This window comes from Canis lupus, chromosome 38, assembly GCF_011100685.1.
Source record: "Canis lupus familiaris isolate Mischka breed German Shepherd chromosome 38, alternate assembly UU_Cfam_GSD_1.0, whole genome shotgun sequence".
NCBI classification, from domain to species: domain Eukaryota; kingdom Metazoa; phylum Chordata; class Mammalia; order Carnivora; family Canidae; genus Canis; species Canis lupus.
This window is the reverse complement of record NC_049259.1, coordinates 753,522-769,100: the sequence shown is the minus strand read 5'-3', so window position 1 is coordinate 769,100 and position 15,579 is coordinate 753,522. Positions and strand designations below refer to the sequence as shown.

General features: G+C 50.5%; 1 long non-coding RNA gene across 1 annotated transcript in view; it reads left to right on the top strand.

Moving 5' to 3' along the window:
* Positions 1 to 2,496: 2,496 nt before the first annotated feature.
* The window catches only part of LOC111094579, a 32,049-nt gene continuing 18,966 nt past the window's right edge, over positions 2,497 to 15,579 (top strand). Inside the window, exons 1-2 of the long non-coding RNA XR_005385556.1 lie at positions 2,497 to 2,635; positions 2,881 to 3,006. This is a non-coding gene — a long non-coding RNA (uncharacterized LOC111094579). The remainder of the gene's footprint in view (positions 2,636 to 2,880; positions 3,007 to 15,579) is intronic.

The following is a 15,579-nucleotide window of genomic DNA, read 5'->3' as shown; positions in this document are numbered from 1 at the left end:
AAGCCTGTGGGTGATGGGTGGTTCTTCTCATCTTCCCTGCTCACATGTTTCTATGTTGGTGCTCATCAGCTGGGGAAACTGAGGCAAATCGGCTCCTTTCTGCATGTCTCATATCCCCCAGTGGGCCAACCCAGCTTATTTTCCTGCCAAAGGTCAAAGTGTAGGAACCCCAGGAGAAACATGTGAGTGCATTTAAAGGCTGACCCCCATCTGCTAACAGCCTATCAGTCAGGGCAAGTCATATTGTTGGGGCCAGAGTCAGGGTAGGGAAGACATGCTAAGACCTCATGGCAAAGAGGTAGAAAGCTAGAAGGGTGAAGAATTAGGACTCTGAATGTATTTTCCTCTTTATATCAGGCCCCCTGTGATGTCAGTATTTCAGTTTCAGGTGCCAATGGGTGCTGAACTCACCACTGAGCATTTGCTATGGGCTTGCAAGGGCTGGCAATGTTGCAACTCTGTCTTCTTCAAAGGTTGCCAGGCCTGTTTATTTATCCCATCCCTTGAGCTCTTCTTACACTGTGGCTGAACTCCTTCCACTGAGATGTAGGGTTTAATGATCCCCTTGCCTCAGTGGGAGCCTGGGATTGCTCTGACCAATAGAACACAGCAGAAGTGGTATGATGTGACTTCCAAAGGTTAGGTTATAAAACAGGATTCAGCTTCTGCCTATCTCTGTCTCTCTGTTTCAAGATGGTTTTCCTTTGGAGCCCAACAACCATGTTGTAGGGAAGCCCAAGCCACATGGAGGGTTCGTTGGGAAACAACTAAGATCTTCCACCAACAGTCAGCACCTACTTGGCAGCCGCGTAAATAGGTCACCTTTGGAAGTGGATCCTTCAGTCCCAGTCAAACCTTTTGATCAAACTGCTTGAGAACTGAGCCAGAACTTCCCAGCCAAGCCACACCCAGATTCCTGATCCACAGAAACAATGAGAAATAATAAATGATGACTGTCACTAATATTTGAGATGTTTTGTTATGCAGCATTAGCTAACTAGTATGCACCTGTTCTTGAGGCTTAACACAAAATGAAAGTAAATATAGTCTGGGACCTTGAGGAACCTATAATCCCTAGGTAACCAAGTAGACATTAATGGAATCAATAGGAATATATGTGTTATTCTGTTTGGGCTTCGATAACAGAATACCATAGATGAGGTGGCTCATGAAGAACAGAAATGTATTTCTCAAAGTTCTGGAGGCTGGGAAGTCCAACATCAAGTTACCAGAAGTTTTGGTGTCAGGAACCCACTTCCTGACTCATAGACAGCCCTCTTCTCTCTATGTCCTCACATGGCAGGAGGGGCAAGTCTGGTCCCTGGGGTTTCTTTCATAAATCTGTTCATGAGGACAGTATAAAGTGTTGGTTTACCTGTCAGAGGCCCCACATCCAAATAGCATCATGTTGGTGAGGATTTCAACATATGACTTTTAGGGTAACACAAACATTCAATCCATAGCAATAGTGGAAGTATTTAATATAATCAGGGTATATGATGTTTGCTAAGAGGGAGGATGGGTCAGTGATCTGGTGACCATATTTTCCCAGCTCCAAATTGGGACAATTGACTAATGATAGCTCATTGTAGCTTGGGTTGGGAACAGAATATCTATATCAGGACTGATGGAAATAGTTTGGTATGACCACTTTGTCCGGAAATTGTTCTGCCCTGGTGGGACCTGGCATGATTTGGAAGGGCTATCTGTGGTGTCAGCTCCTGTGCAGGGGAATAAATGATCACCGCATGAATGTTTCCAGACCTTGCCTTCTCTCCTGCCTAGGAAAGATGGGCTTTACCCAGTCACCTACTTCCCAACCCTCTCTCCAGAGTCTCTGGCTTTGCCAGACTCTGTACTATGGGCTTTTGTGCTGCAGAATCAGGAGGAGAGGAGAGAGAAGAGGGATGAGAAAGGGTGTGTGTGGCTATAGCTGGAAGAGGAGCTTGGGAAGTAGGAATTTGGAAGAGAAGAGGTAGGGGATCTGATTTGGTATGTAGAGAAATAAAAGAGAGAGGTAAAACAGGATTTTAAGAGGGATAGTACTGATCCACTGCATCCTCTTCATAGTATTTGAGAATTTGCACAAACAGCTTGAGTTATTTTGAAACATGTATTGGTTGCCAGACTGAGTTGATTTGATGGCAACTGCCACGAGAATGGGCCATGTGGGTGATGGCTAAGAGTTGCACTGTGATTTCAGAGCGGAGAGGAATGGGGTGTGGTTAGTTCTATGGGTAGGAGGCAGTTGGGTCAGTGGCTGTGAGGGGAAGAGGCTGGAAGCCAAGGAAATGTTTGTTCCAGTGTGACTTATGACCTGGAGAATTTGGGCTGCCCTGGGTCCAGCTGTGTCCAGATGTGTGAGCAGAACTCAGACTCAGGGCTTTTACAGCCTGTTTGTGGCGTCACTGCCCACTCTGGCAGGAGCCACCCCCACCCCTGGGAGGGAGTGGTTTGGCCAGAGCTGCCCAACCTCTCCCAAAGGAGGGAGGGAGGGACCTGGGGCAGGAGGGAGAGGTGAAACTTTGCTGGGCCCCCATGAGGAACTCAGAAGTAAAGACAGGGAGGAAAAAGCCCTCTGGAGGGTGAGGAGGTGTCCATAAAGACCTGCCTCAGGTTTCTGGAATTTCCCAAGGTATTGTGAATTTTCCAGGGTCAAGGGCCCGTTCCTATTTGTTTGTTCCTCAGAACTAGCATGATGCCTGACAGGTTATAATTGCTCAGTAAACAGTGTTGGAGGGTTAGAGAGAGAGAAGGAAGGAGGGAGGAGGACAGGAGGGAAGAGGGGGAGGGGGGAAGGGGCAGGGAGGGAAGGGGCAAAGCCAGAGATTCTGGTTTCAGTGCTAAGTTTCTTAAGTCCTCTTGTTCTCTCTGATCCAGCCATGCCTCCTCTCTCAGGTGAGCACTCGGCTGTTAGGAACCCACTTGGGATCCAACAGAGCTGGATTCGAATCCACACTCTACCACGTTACCCATGGGACCATAAGCAGATGACTGATGACTTGTGTAAGTTTCAGGCTCCTGTGAAAGAAGTCGGGGCTTTGCAGCAAGGGGGGGCAAAGGAAATAAGGGTATCCAAGCCCCTGGCACCACCCCAGCTCAGGGGTCTCCCTTCCTTCTGGTGAGTAAACACAGCCCTTGTCCACATCTGGCAGCCATCTGACTGTTCCTTACACTCTGACATCTGCAAGCTGCCCTCCCGCTCTCTCCTCCTTATCTCTGGCTCCGAGTCCTCTTGACATCTTCCAGGCTCGGTTACTGCTCCCTGGCCCCTTTTCCTGTAGTGTTTCTCTAGCTCTGCTTTGCTCCCGTGGTAGAACTCTGCCAATGACCCTCCAGGAAGCTCGGGCCTGGGACATGACAGGCCAACAGAGCACCCCAAGATGAGCCCTCAGGATAGGACTGTTCCCTTGGTGCCTTCAGAGGGTTACCTCTCATCTTCTTCTAGCAACTTAGCACAGTTTACTATGGGGGGGGGGGATAAAATTAAAATTTAAAAAACAAAACAAAACAAGATGCTCCTACATTCCAGAGCATTCCAGGGCTGTGTCTCAGACCCAGGTCAACTCCATCCTCATCCAGCTTTCCACTGCACCCTTACATCCCCAGGCTCAATGGCCTCTGAGTTGGCATCCCTTCTGACTCTGCCCTCCTGTGCTGCCTAGAGAGACAGTCAGCTGCAGGCAGAAGCCTTGTTTTCACTCCCATCGCCCCCGCCCCAAAGACGGGAGGATTACACAGGGCGCCCCAGCCCCCATGTGGGCTTTTAGATTCAGTAGGTTTCTGTCTCTAAGATGAGCTGGAATACGCCCACCAGCAGAGAGCAGATCTGTGCCTGATTTGAAGGACAACACCAGGTCTGGGGTCCGGTGAAATTCTGACAATCCAGGTAAAAGGTTGGTGGTCATGGTGGAGAGACTTCAGGGGCCATGCCCTAGGCTGACCCCTATGCCAGGGCAGGAACAGCAGCACGCAGTGGGCAGTGGCACACAGGTTTCTGAGCCTTCTCCGTCAGTGGGACACAGAACCTCAGGAGAGAGTGAGATCAGGGCCTGCTTTCTGTCCACCATGGGGCACCAGTGCACCATCAGGAGGGCCCAGGGGCTGCCAGTGTGGCTCTGTCCAGGGTGAGCAGCGAGTGGCTTGGGGAGGAGCCGCTGCAAGATACCCTGGCAAACCCTTGTCACATTCCAAAACGCAGAGGACCAAGAACCCCCGCTTGGCCTGAGGCATCTCGGGCTGGCATCCCGCCCAGTCACTTCCTGCCCTTAGTCCCTCCTTTCTCTGCTTTCTTTCTGCATCCTGGGGCCAAAGGTTGAACTGGAGCTTCCATCTTTCTTCCTTGCAGAGGAGCTGTGCTGGAGCTGGGGAGACTAGGGAAAGGGGTGGGTGTCAGCTAGAACTTTCCACCTTGTTTAATGGAAAGCCAGACACCTCTAAAATAGGGACTGAGCACTCCCAAGTGCCTATCCCTGAGCCAACCAGCCCCAGAATAAAGACATGAAGAAGCCTGATCTCTGCCTGCAAGAACTGTCAGTCTAGAGGGAGGGCCCTTACGGAAGGGCCCTTAAAAGCCTCGTGGGCTGGGCACCTCAGAAAGATGGACACAGGAGCTGTCATGGAGGCTTCCAACCGCTGTACTCCACAGGCTGCACAACACTGGGAACCAGAGCAGCTTGTTCTTGGCCAGAGCCTAGCACAGAGCCGGGCCCACTGGAGGAGCTTAGTGCACATTGCATCGTGGAATAAATGAATGAATGAAATGAACCAATGAAATGAGGTGGTCTAAGAAGGCTTCCTAGAGGACAGGGAATCTAAATAGTGCCAGTGAGGGTGGGCAGGATCGGACCAGGCCAAGCAGAAGGGAATTTATCCTAGGTAGCCTTGTAAAGAAAGGCAGGAACAGGGACAGTCCACAGAAGGGTGGTTCTGGACAAGGGCAGGAGGAACAGCTGCTCCGTTACCCTCAGGATAAAGTGCAGTGTCCCTCCCAAGCCCCTCTGCTGGCTTTGCTAGCCACTTTGGTACTGTCTCTGACCTCTGTCTCTGGCTGGTGTCTCTGTCTCTCCCTTCCAGCTGCAGTCCATGGAGCAAGCCTCTTGCTCTCTCTCCTCCAGGCCTGAATCTTTCTCATGCCCCCTGGCAGGAAGACTCTCACCCTGCTCCTCCTCCTCCCCGCCAGAGGCCTCCCTTCCCAAGTCAGATCAGCCAGCCCTCCTAGTGTGGCCATGCGCTTGCCCCATGCTCACACTTAACACAGACCCCCGCCCATGATCAAGTTGCCAAATCCCCCTGGAGACCGCCAGCTAAGGTCAGAGACAACTGACTAGGACTTCAGCAACACAGACTTCCCTGTCTGAGGAGCTGGTAGCCAGGGACCCCATGTGCCGCCGTCCTAACAGGCACTGTGTGTCCCAGATACTCCCAACCTTGACTCACGTGGATCTTCCCTTCTCATCTCTAAATGGCAGAGGCTGGGCTGAAGTAGCCTTGGCTTTCAAAGCTTTCCTATAAAGCAATAACGATTTCTGATCACTCCTGGCAAACAGCCTTTGTGGCGGTGGATTTCTCATTAGCCTGTAAGCTCCTCGGACCTGGAGGTCAAGGCTCTCTCTCCCTTTAAGTGTCACTCCAGACACACAGTAGGCTTAATAAATAATTGGCTATTTATTTGGTTAATTAACTGATCGCACCCTCTGAAAGAAGCTATCATCAAAATTTCCAAGCTCGGTTCTCAATTTTGAATGGGCTACAGGCAGGGTACCCATACCTAGAGTGTATGCACAGAATAGAACATACTACCACAAGTGGGAATAAGAAAGCTATTCCTGGGGCACCTGGGTGGTTCAGTCAGTTAAGTGTCTGACTCTTGTTTCAGCTCAGGTCATGATCTCATGGGGCGTGGGAACAAGTCCTGTGTCAGGCTCTGCACTCAGTGGGGAGTCTGCTTGAGGTTCTCCCTCTCCCTCTCCCTCTGTCCCTCCTCCCTCCAAAATAAATAAATAAATCTTAAAAAGAAAAAAAAGGAAAGCTATGGCATTCAATGGGACGCAGGTTCCCAACAGAATAAGCTTAGCTTTGGAGAAGGTTTTAGAGAGCACCTAGGCCAAGCCCTCACCTTATATGACTGGAAACTGAGATTAGAGTATGGAAATTATTTGTCCAAGGTCACAAGGCATCTTGCACCTTTTGCACATCAGATCCGCATGTGAGACCTTGGTCCTTGAGGAGCAGTGGTCTCTTCACTATAGCGGGCTGCCTTCTTCAACTACCACTAAGCCTCCTCCTGCTGCCTTTTCCAAATGTAGCCTGGTAGAAGGATCATGGGCATTGGTGAGCTGCTGTTTGGCCTTGTACGGCTCTCTAACTACTCTCCTGCAGAAGAGAGATCAGGCACCTGTCCAGAGGCCAGCATGTGAATTCTCAGTGAGATGATGTTGGCAGATCCAGTGGCCCTCAGTCAACATCGACTCTGTCTTCTTTCTCCCAGTTATTAGGAATTGTTCTTGCTTCTCTGCCCTTTCCCTGGTCCAAGAAAATCATGGAATACTTAGACGGGCTTCTGGGGATCTTGTGTGCCACTCTCTAAAACAGCCCGTCCACCCCCGAGCTCCTGAGGAAGGCATCTCACCGTGGAACTCATGGCAGCAGATGCAGGCAGGTGGGACTCCCCTGTGCCTGGGATCTAACCCGACACTTCTTGCTGCAGTTTAGGGATGAAGCCATCTTCCTTAGTTTGCACTCCAGAAGGAAGCAAAAAGCTCCTTTTTCCTTCCTCCTTCCTTTTCCTATTCTGTGTGTGTATTCTTCTTTCCGTGTCCTAATTTATCCTCCTTTTCCCCTCCTGTTCCCCCAGGGCTACAGGAGCTACCCCCACCACCTTCTCTGGCCTCCCTAGCCCTGTCCTTTGTCTTTAGATGGCCCCACATGACGTGTCCCATGCACAGCCCCCATCTGCAACATCCCACCCGGACCCAGGCATCTCGGCCACCCTCGGTGCCTGCTTCTGGCAGAGCTTATCTCTGTCCTCACACACAGCTCCTGTGGCAGGCGGTGTGGGCAGAGGGACACAGAACGACTCAGGTGAGTCTGCAGATGGAGTCACCCCAGCCCCCTCACCCAGCTGCCTGCTCCAGGAGAAGTGGAATCAAGGCCACCCTCTCGACGCCTAGGGCCTCTGTGCATTGCACAAGACGGGTGCTACTACCTTGCCTTGCCCAGGCCTTCTCCCTGGGCTGCACTGGCCACTTTGCCAGAAAATTCCAGGGCAGGCCAAGGCAATCTGCCTGGAAAACAAACCCTATGCCGAGCCACCACAGGATGGGCCAAGGCGTTTTGGTTTAATCCCAAAACTCTGACACAGACAAAACCTCATAAATCAGGGGGGAATTTTTGGTTGCTCTTTTAGAGCAGCCCGTCTTCTCTTGTGCTGGATGCCTCCCTGCTCCCTTTATCCTCCCCCTCTCCGCTCCCCTTCCTGGAGGTTGGGAGGGCAGGCGGAAGGGCCAGCAGGGAAGAGATGGGGTGATTTAGCAGGAGCCATGCCCCTGCTGGCTGTACCCCTTGATTTGCAGACTGACTAGAAGGCCTCACTGCTAATTCCAGTACTGACCATTGTGGGGAACAGCACGACCTTGGATTCTGGGAATGCGTTCCACCTTTGCCAAAGCGACTTCATTTCTGTGAGCCTGCACTCTCCCCCTGATAGCCCTGGGTGGTGGTTGGGGGAGGGGGAGTATTAGATCAGAGAGACTGGTGTCAGAGGTCACAGAGGTCAGCTGTGTCCAGGCTTGACTTCTTCCAAGCATGTGGACTCAGGAGGCCTCTGGCATTTGCCCTTTGCACCTGGGACCACCTCCCTGGAAAGCATGCCTTCTGTGGATATATAGGGCATTTCCAGAAGCTTCTACACACTGACCTCATATTGAGGTGCTTGGGAGCATGGGCTCCAGGTTCAAAAATCTGCCTCTGCCCCTTATGACTGTGGAGCCTTTGGCAAGTTATTTGGCTTCTCTGGGCCTGAGTTTCCTTGTGTGTGAAATAGAGGTAATGCTAGCACCACCTCACAGGGGGATTGATTATCATGTAAAACGTGCTAGGAGTGGCTTGTGGTGGGAAGTAAGTGCCATATCAGTATTTGCTAAACAAGTGGGTCGCAATTCTGAAATACGGGATCATACAAATGACAGTCCTCTCTCAGGTATGAAGCCCTCCAGACCTGGAATGCTTCTTCTCTGAGCCCTTCATCTGCTCAACAAATATTTATTGCACACTCACCATGTGTCTCTGTGTTTGGCCTAGAGTTTGCTGTGTGAATAAAACAAAATGGCCTCATGTTCATGGACTTTACAGTAAATGCACAAATGGATAAATCATCTCAGACCATGCTGTGGACTATGCAGGTAGCTGGGGACAAGAGTGTTGGGCCAGGGAACAGCAGGGCAAACCCACGCAGGAGCTGGCAAGCATGAGTCCCTCTACCAGGACCTGGCATTGACCCCTGCCCTGAAGGAAGAAAGGAGCAGCCACAAGAGTTGGACGGTGGGGAAGAGCGTTCTAGGCAGAGGGAATAGCATGCACAAGGGCCCTGGAGAATTTTGGGACCAGTTAGGGTTGAGGCCGTGCTCCACGTATGGCATGAGGTGTGGAGGGGCTTTAACTGGCAGGACGGCAGGGGCCTGTTTCGATTGTCAGAGCCCACTCTGGCTGTCCTGTGGAGAGTGACTTGGTGGTGCAGGAATGAAGACAGGATCAGTTAGCAGAGGGTCTGCAGTGATCAATGGAGGTAAGAGATGCTGGTGTCTTTGGCTGAAAAGTGGCTGTGAATGGGAGAAGGGGCCAAGGCAAGATGGGTTTTGGAGGGAGAAGGCGGATCTGAGAAGTGGCATGTGTGGAAAGCCTTCAGGGCTTTAGGAGCCTGCTAAGCTTGCTGTGACTCAGGGCTGGTGCTGGGAGGATGTGGGAGAATGGCTTTGAGGGTGGTATTGCAGGTGACTCCCCACACTGCGGCTAGAGCACTAGGTAGATGAAGAGGAGGAAGGTAACATCCCCAAACATCCCTTTCTGCAACATTCCTAAGCTCCCTCTTCTGAACATGCTCCGTCTTACCTACCTCTAAGGAAGACTTGGAGTGTTGGTCCTAGAACAAAATAGAAGACTCTGGAAAAAGGTTTCTTTTCAGCACAGAGCAGAAAATGACTGCCTCCCCGAGCTAAATTCCATGCTTCCAACCCAGAGCACTCAGGGATCTGGATCCAGAGGACTCCTGGCTCTACTACTTACTAGCTATGCGTTCTTGGGTAAGCTACTGAAATTTCTGTGCTTCCACTTCCTCTTCTGCAAAATGGGCATAATAGAGTAGTGCCCACACCATTGGGTATTTCAAGGCTGGCAAGAGATTGTGCTGAGTGCACTGTAAACACTGCCATCCTATATCCAAGGGGCAAATTCTTGTTTTTACTGGCAACTTAAGTCACAACAAGCTCATCATCCCCTAAAACTTAAAAGCTTTCCTATACGTGCCACTCCTAAGCCCTGCCGCTACCGTTCTGTGCTCACGCACTTGGATTTTTATTTTATTTATTTATTTATTTATTTATTTTTTTTACTTGGATTTTTAAACTCAAGTTCAGGGCCTGACATTTATCCCTGTTAAATTTCATTTTATTAAACGGAGCCTGTGGCGCCAGTCTGTCAGCTTCCTTTGTATTCTGATGAACGGAAGGCCCCACGGTGCATGCTAAACCCATTTTTGCAGGCCACAGAGGCATCGATGGATCCTGCTTCTGCCACTCTTGTCTCCTGGGGAGTGGTCCCTGGCCTTGAAAGTTGGAGGCAGGAGCAGCTTGGGGCTGAGATGGAGCTGGGGAGATAGCCAAACAATGCCTTGGCTTGAGGATGGTCCCGCACAGCTGTCCTGGTTCCTTCTCCCAAGTCAAGTGCTGGCTTTGAGTTTTGAGGTATAGGGCCAGAAAGACAAAATCATATCGTGGGTTGGCCAGTGACATGGACCTAGAGCTTGGGCCATAGCTCACCTCTCTGTCCCATTTATTTCCAAACCACTATGCCACATTCTCTGACCTTGGATCAGAGAAGAATGTGGGCCAGAGGGAAAGAGATGTCCAGCCCAGTAGCCCTCTTTTCTCACTTTATTAGCATAGTGTGGGGGTGGGGGAGATGTTCAAATGCATTTGAGTTTAGCCATGCACTTGCCCCCGATACACACGTACTGTTTCTGTACTAGTCAGAACTATCTCTTCCATATTGGTTGGGGGAATTATGCCCTGTCCAACTCATATCCTATCTCTCCTCTGAGCCTTTCCAAAGCCCCCGTCCCCAGCTTGGAGCTGATCTCCTCATAGCAGAGGTGGCTACCTTTTTAAAAAAGATTTTATTTATTTATTCATGAGAGACACAGAGAAAGAGAGGCAGAGACACAGGCAGAGGGAGAAGCAGACTCCTTGCAGGGAGACTGATGTGGGACTTGATCCCGGACCCCGGGACCACACTCTGAGCCAAAGGCAGATGCCCAGCCGCTGAGCCTCCCAGTCATCCCCAGAGGCAGCTGACTCTGATGCTCTGGCTCAGCTGCATGCATTATGGAGCCTTCTGGGGGAACCTCTCTTCCCTAACTTCCTGAGGGCAGGAGGCTCTCCTGTCAGGACAGAGCCGAGTGTCTCAGGAGCTCTCTTCCTATTCTTCAGACACCTACTGGGCCCTGCTCACAGAGAGAGCTGAACCTGAATGTGACCTGGTGCTCAGCAGAGGCCTGCAAAGAGAGCCAACCCTAGAAGCCCAGTAAGACAATGGCCCATTGATTTCATGGTATATTCAGACTCCAGGGGAGCAATGAGTGAGGGACCCATTCAGACACCAGGCATGTGTGGCTGTTTTCTGGGCCAGACACACATGCCTTTGGTACAACTGGAAGACTTAACCAGATTTCAGACCTGATGGCCCACCATCAGTCTCCCTCCTCTGTTAATGCACTCCTTGTTCACCGTGTGTGCAGTGAGGCATATTTCCAGGTGGTAGGTTCTAGGGAGAATCAAATTTCCCCTGAGGAGCAGGCTTGCAAATAACTAGGAGGGCAGGGAGAGAGGGGACATGGCTCCTGTTAAAATCTAACACTGGCAACCACATATTAACCCCTGCTGAAGCAACAGTGGGGATTATGGGGAAAAGTTCTAGAAGGTATCCTCTTTTTCAAGTTTTCCATTCCTCAAATAAACCCTTGATTAATTTTCTCTGCCAGTCTGCTAGTCTGCCTTGGAGATGACTCTGGGACAGGGCCTGCGATGGAGGACAGAGAAGAAAAATATAACCCCCTTATATTTCACAACACTTTATATCTTTGCAAAGCACGATCCCCTCCATAAGCCTATGTGCTATTATTAGACACCATCCACCTGTACGGCTTCTGGTGCAAGCCTACTGTGTGCATGAGGCAAATTAGAAGTAGAGGTGGGGTGGGGTGCCTGGGTGGCTCAATTGATTAAGCATCTGCCTTCAGCTCAGATTATGATCTTGGGGCCTGGGATCAAGCTCCACATCAGGCTCCCTGTTTAGCAAGGAGCCTGCTTCTCCTTCTCCCTTACGCCTATTCTCCTGTTTTTCTCTCTCTCAAATAAATAAATAAAATCTTAAAAAAAAAAAAAAGTAGAGATAGGGACACCTGGGTGGCTCAGTGGTTGAGCATCTGCCTTTGGCTCAGGTGGTGATCCTGGGGTTCAGGGATAGAGTCCCACATCGGGCTCCCTGCATCAGCCTCCCGGCGGTGAGCCTGCTTCTCCCTCTGCCTATGTCTCTGCCTCTCTCTGTCTCTCATAAATAAATAAATAAATAAATAAATAAATAAATAAATAAAATCTAAAAAAAAATTAGAAGTAGAGGAGATAAAAGCCCAGGTGGAGGGAGACAGAATAAACATACAATGAGGATTTAGGGTAGAAAAAAGGGCAATGAAGGCTGAAGGAAGAGGCATCTGGGCTTCTCAAAGGAAAAGATGGCTGATGCGGGCTGCTCCTGATAACGGAGTCAAGGAGAAGAAGGAAGGAAGGAAGGAAGGAAGGAAGGAAGGAAGGAAGGAAGGAAGGAAGGAAGGAAGGGAGGGAGGGAGGGAGGGAGGGAGGGAGGGAGGGAGGGAGGGAGGGAGGGAGGGAGGAAGTTCCTCATTTTATCTAACCAAGTCTCCTTACAGCTGATGCTCAGCAGCAGAGAACTGCCAGCATGGCAAAAAGCCTAGAAACCACAGTGTATCAGGAAAAGGAGGAGCTTTGGAGTCTGCCCTGGAGAGGGGGTTTGGAGATAAGGAAGCATGTCATCGTTATTTGGACTGATGGGTGATATAAAGACAGAGTGGTTGCTCTGTGTGACTGCAGCAGGGAGAACCAGGCCAGTGGGTGGAAGGGAAATAGTTGAGCCCAGCAGAGAGACAATAGGTGAAGCAGTGCAGACAGATCAACCACAGGTGCTGCCCCTTCCCCCAGGAGAACATTTGGCAACGTCTGGAGATGATTTCAGTTGTCATGACTGGAGGAGGAGGTGTTAACTGGCATCCAGTGGGTGGAGGTCAGGGATGCTGCTACATATAACCTACAATGTTCAGGAAGGCCCCTCGACAAAGAATTCTCCATCCCCAAATCCTAATAGTTTAGATCAATGTAGTGGAAAGAACACAGGCTTGGATTTTAATTTCAAATGCCAGGCTTGAGACCGTGGGCAAGGGATTCACGCTATCTTGTTGGCAGTACCCTCATCTGTGAAATGGGGTAATAAAGCTGAATTTGCTGGCCAGAGTGCCATTCAGTGGGGTCTTTCTGTACAGTACCTGCTATAGAGAAGGTGCCTTGGGATCCTGTTGTTTTTTTTTTTAAGATTTTATTTATTTACTGATGAGAGACACAGAGAGAGAGAGGCAGAGACACAGGCAGAGGGAGAAACAGGCTCCACACAGGGAGCCCAATGTGGGACTTGATCCTGGGACTCCAGGATCATGCTCTGGGCTGAAGGTGGCACCAAACCACTGAGCCACCCAGGCTGCCCCGGATCCCTGTTATTATAACATGAGGGAGATGCTTCCTTTAACCAGTAGGACTGCCCACTACTGGATCAGAGCCCCAGAGAGGCCTGAGTTGTAAAGAATTTTCTGTCCCTGGGAATGCCCAACTTCTAGCAGGGGTATTGTCAAGGGTTTTCTCAAAAAGAGGGGGAATTAGGCTACATCATGTGGCAATGGCTTGGTCCTTCCATTCTGGCATTTCTCTGGAGGGGAATCCTGACATCTGCCCTATAGTCCAACACACCCAGGGATCAGAGAGATGTACTGTTCTGGAAACCAAAGAACTGATGTATAAGTCTGGTAAAAGTCTTTATCAGAGCCTTGCTCCCCACATCCTCAACAATGCCTCTCCCCAACCCTAGCCCACCCCCTGAGTTCTGGTATTTATTTATTTATTTATTTATTTATTTATTTATTTATTTTTAGATTTTTATTTGTTTATTCATGAGAGACACACAGAGAGAGGCAGAGACATAGGCAGAGGGAGAAGCAGGCTCCCTGCAGGGAGCCCAATGAAGGACTTGATCCCAGGACCCTGCAATCACCACCTGAGCCAAAGGCAGATGCTCAACCGCTGAGCCACCCAGGCGCCCTGGTTCTGGCCTTTAATAGAAGGTGGAAAATTGAACAGGGTTCCCAAAACGGAATGCAAAGGATGCAAAGTTCAGAAGAGGATCCAGGAAGATGGGGAAGAGCTCTCTTTGGGAAGAGGGAGGTCGAGGGGAGCATGGGGAGTCTCAGTTGAGGCAATTGAGGCATCAAGTGGGATATTAGCCACTGTTCTCTGCCTCCTCAGAGGCCAGAAGGAGGAAAGAGCTTCCCCTGTAATAAGAGGAAGGTGAGACTCAAGTGCCTCCTTGTCAAAAAAAGCCAGGATCTATGACCTTGGTACACAAAAGACGGCTGCATCTGGCCACACCCTGCACTGTGCAGGGATACTGTCTCACTGTCTCGCTGTCTCAGGAACCTCTAGGGAAAGTCCAGCAAATGGCTAAACCATCTCCTAGAGCTGGTGTCAGCATCCCCATGCTGATCCCTCCATGCAGGCTGGGAGGGCCAGACTGGGAGGAGGGATGGGGAGAGAAAGAGTGGCAGAAATCCACAGACCTTAGGCAGGAGGCTGATGCATTTAATTGTACAGTTTATTCAGGGAGCAATGAGAGCTATAGAATTTTCTTACCTGAAGGCCAGAGACTGGACCGGATGACCCCTTGTGTTCCTTGAGTCTATAGTCTAGAGAGGATCAAATGAAGCCTCTAAAGCCACCCTTCCCTCACACAGCAGTCTTGTGAGGGCTCACAAGGAGGAGACTCCCAGGAGGCCATCTGCTCTCCTAATCCTGCTCCGTAGAAGGGGTGTTTTGGGTGGACCTCTCCCTCCCCACCCTTGCCTCACTTCCCTGGAGGAGTCCTGGCCTGGAGATAAGCTGAAGGCCACGTTCAGGGGGCATGGGCAGTTAGTGGAGAGGCCCTATAGCTTCCAGAGCAGAGACCGATGCAAGGTATCTCTTCAAGCAAGACAGGCAGACACTAGCCTATAAGAGGGGCCTGGGGTTAAGAGTGGTTGAGGTGGCTCTGAGGCTTGGTGGCATGCTGCCCAATGTCATGAGGGGTCCGGTCAGATTCTGGTCTGGAAGTTTAAAGGATGTCACCTTGAAGGTACTTCCCCTCCTATGGGACTAGAAGCTAGAACAAATCTTACATGTTTGTCTCCCTACTAATCCTCAAGCTCCTTCAAGACAGGGCACATCTTAGTCCTATTTGGTTTCTACCACCTAACAGGGTACTTGGTACAAATAAGATGCCTGATAAATACTGGTGGGGGGAAGGGAGGGAAGGGAGAAAGGGAAAGTGGAGGGGAAGGGAAGAATGCCTTAGGTGAAGTCATCATGAGTAGCTGACCAGCATGCAAGCCTTCCCTTCCCCATCTGTGCCCAACCTTCCTTTGTGGTGCTTGTCTTCAGATGTTGCCCTGATTCTTCCTCTATTCCTCATGCCCTGGCCCATGTAGAACCTCCTTTCCCTGAGCTGCCCCCCATCCATCCTGTGCTCCAACAGCATGTTGGATACTACACTACAGCATTTAACCCACTGAACTGGGAGTCTCTGCTCTTCCTCTCTAGCCATGGATGGAGCTCTCTGGGGTTAAGGATGAGGGCCTGTCCCTCAGGCTGGCTGAGAGAGGGTGTCCAAGTCCCTCAGGTCAAAAGGCAGCACAGCAGGGCAGCTAAGACGAAGATTTAGGTGAGACAGCTCCCTCCTAGGATGAGGAGGGACATGTGATGGGGTGGAAGAAGGCTGCCTTGGAGGAGGTTCTGGCAGCAGCATTTGTACATGAAGGGCCCTCAGGCCAGCAGGACTGTGCCATTTGGATAGGCTTGTGTTTCATAAAGGAAATGAGGTAGTTTCTGGTATTGGAAATTAGAACCTGGCCTGGGAGCAGGATGGAAAAAACAGCTCCACTGGTTGCTAAGGGGTATCATGGAAGACAGGATTGGACCCTGGTCATCTCCTAGCCAG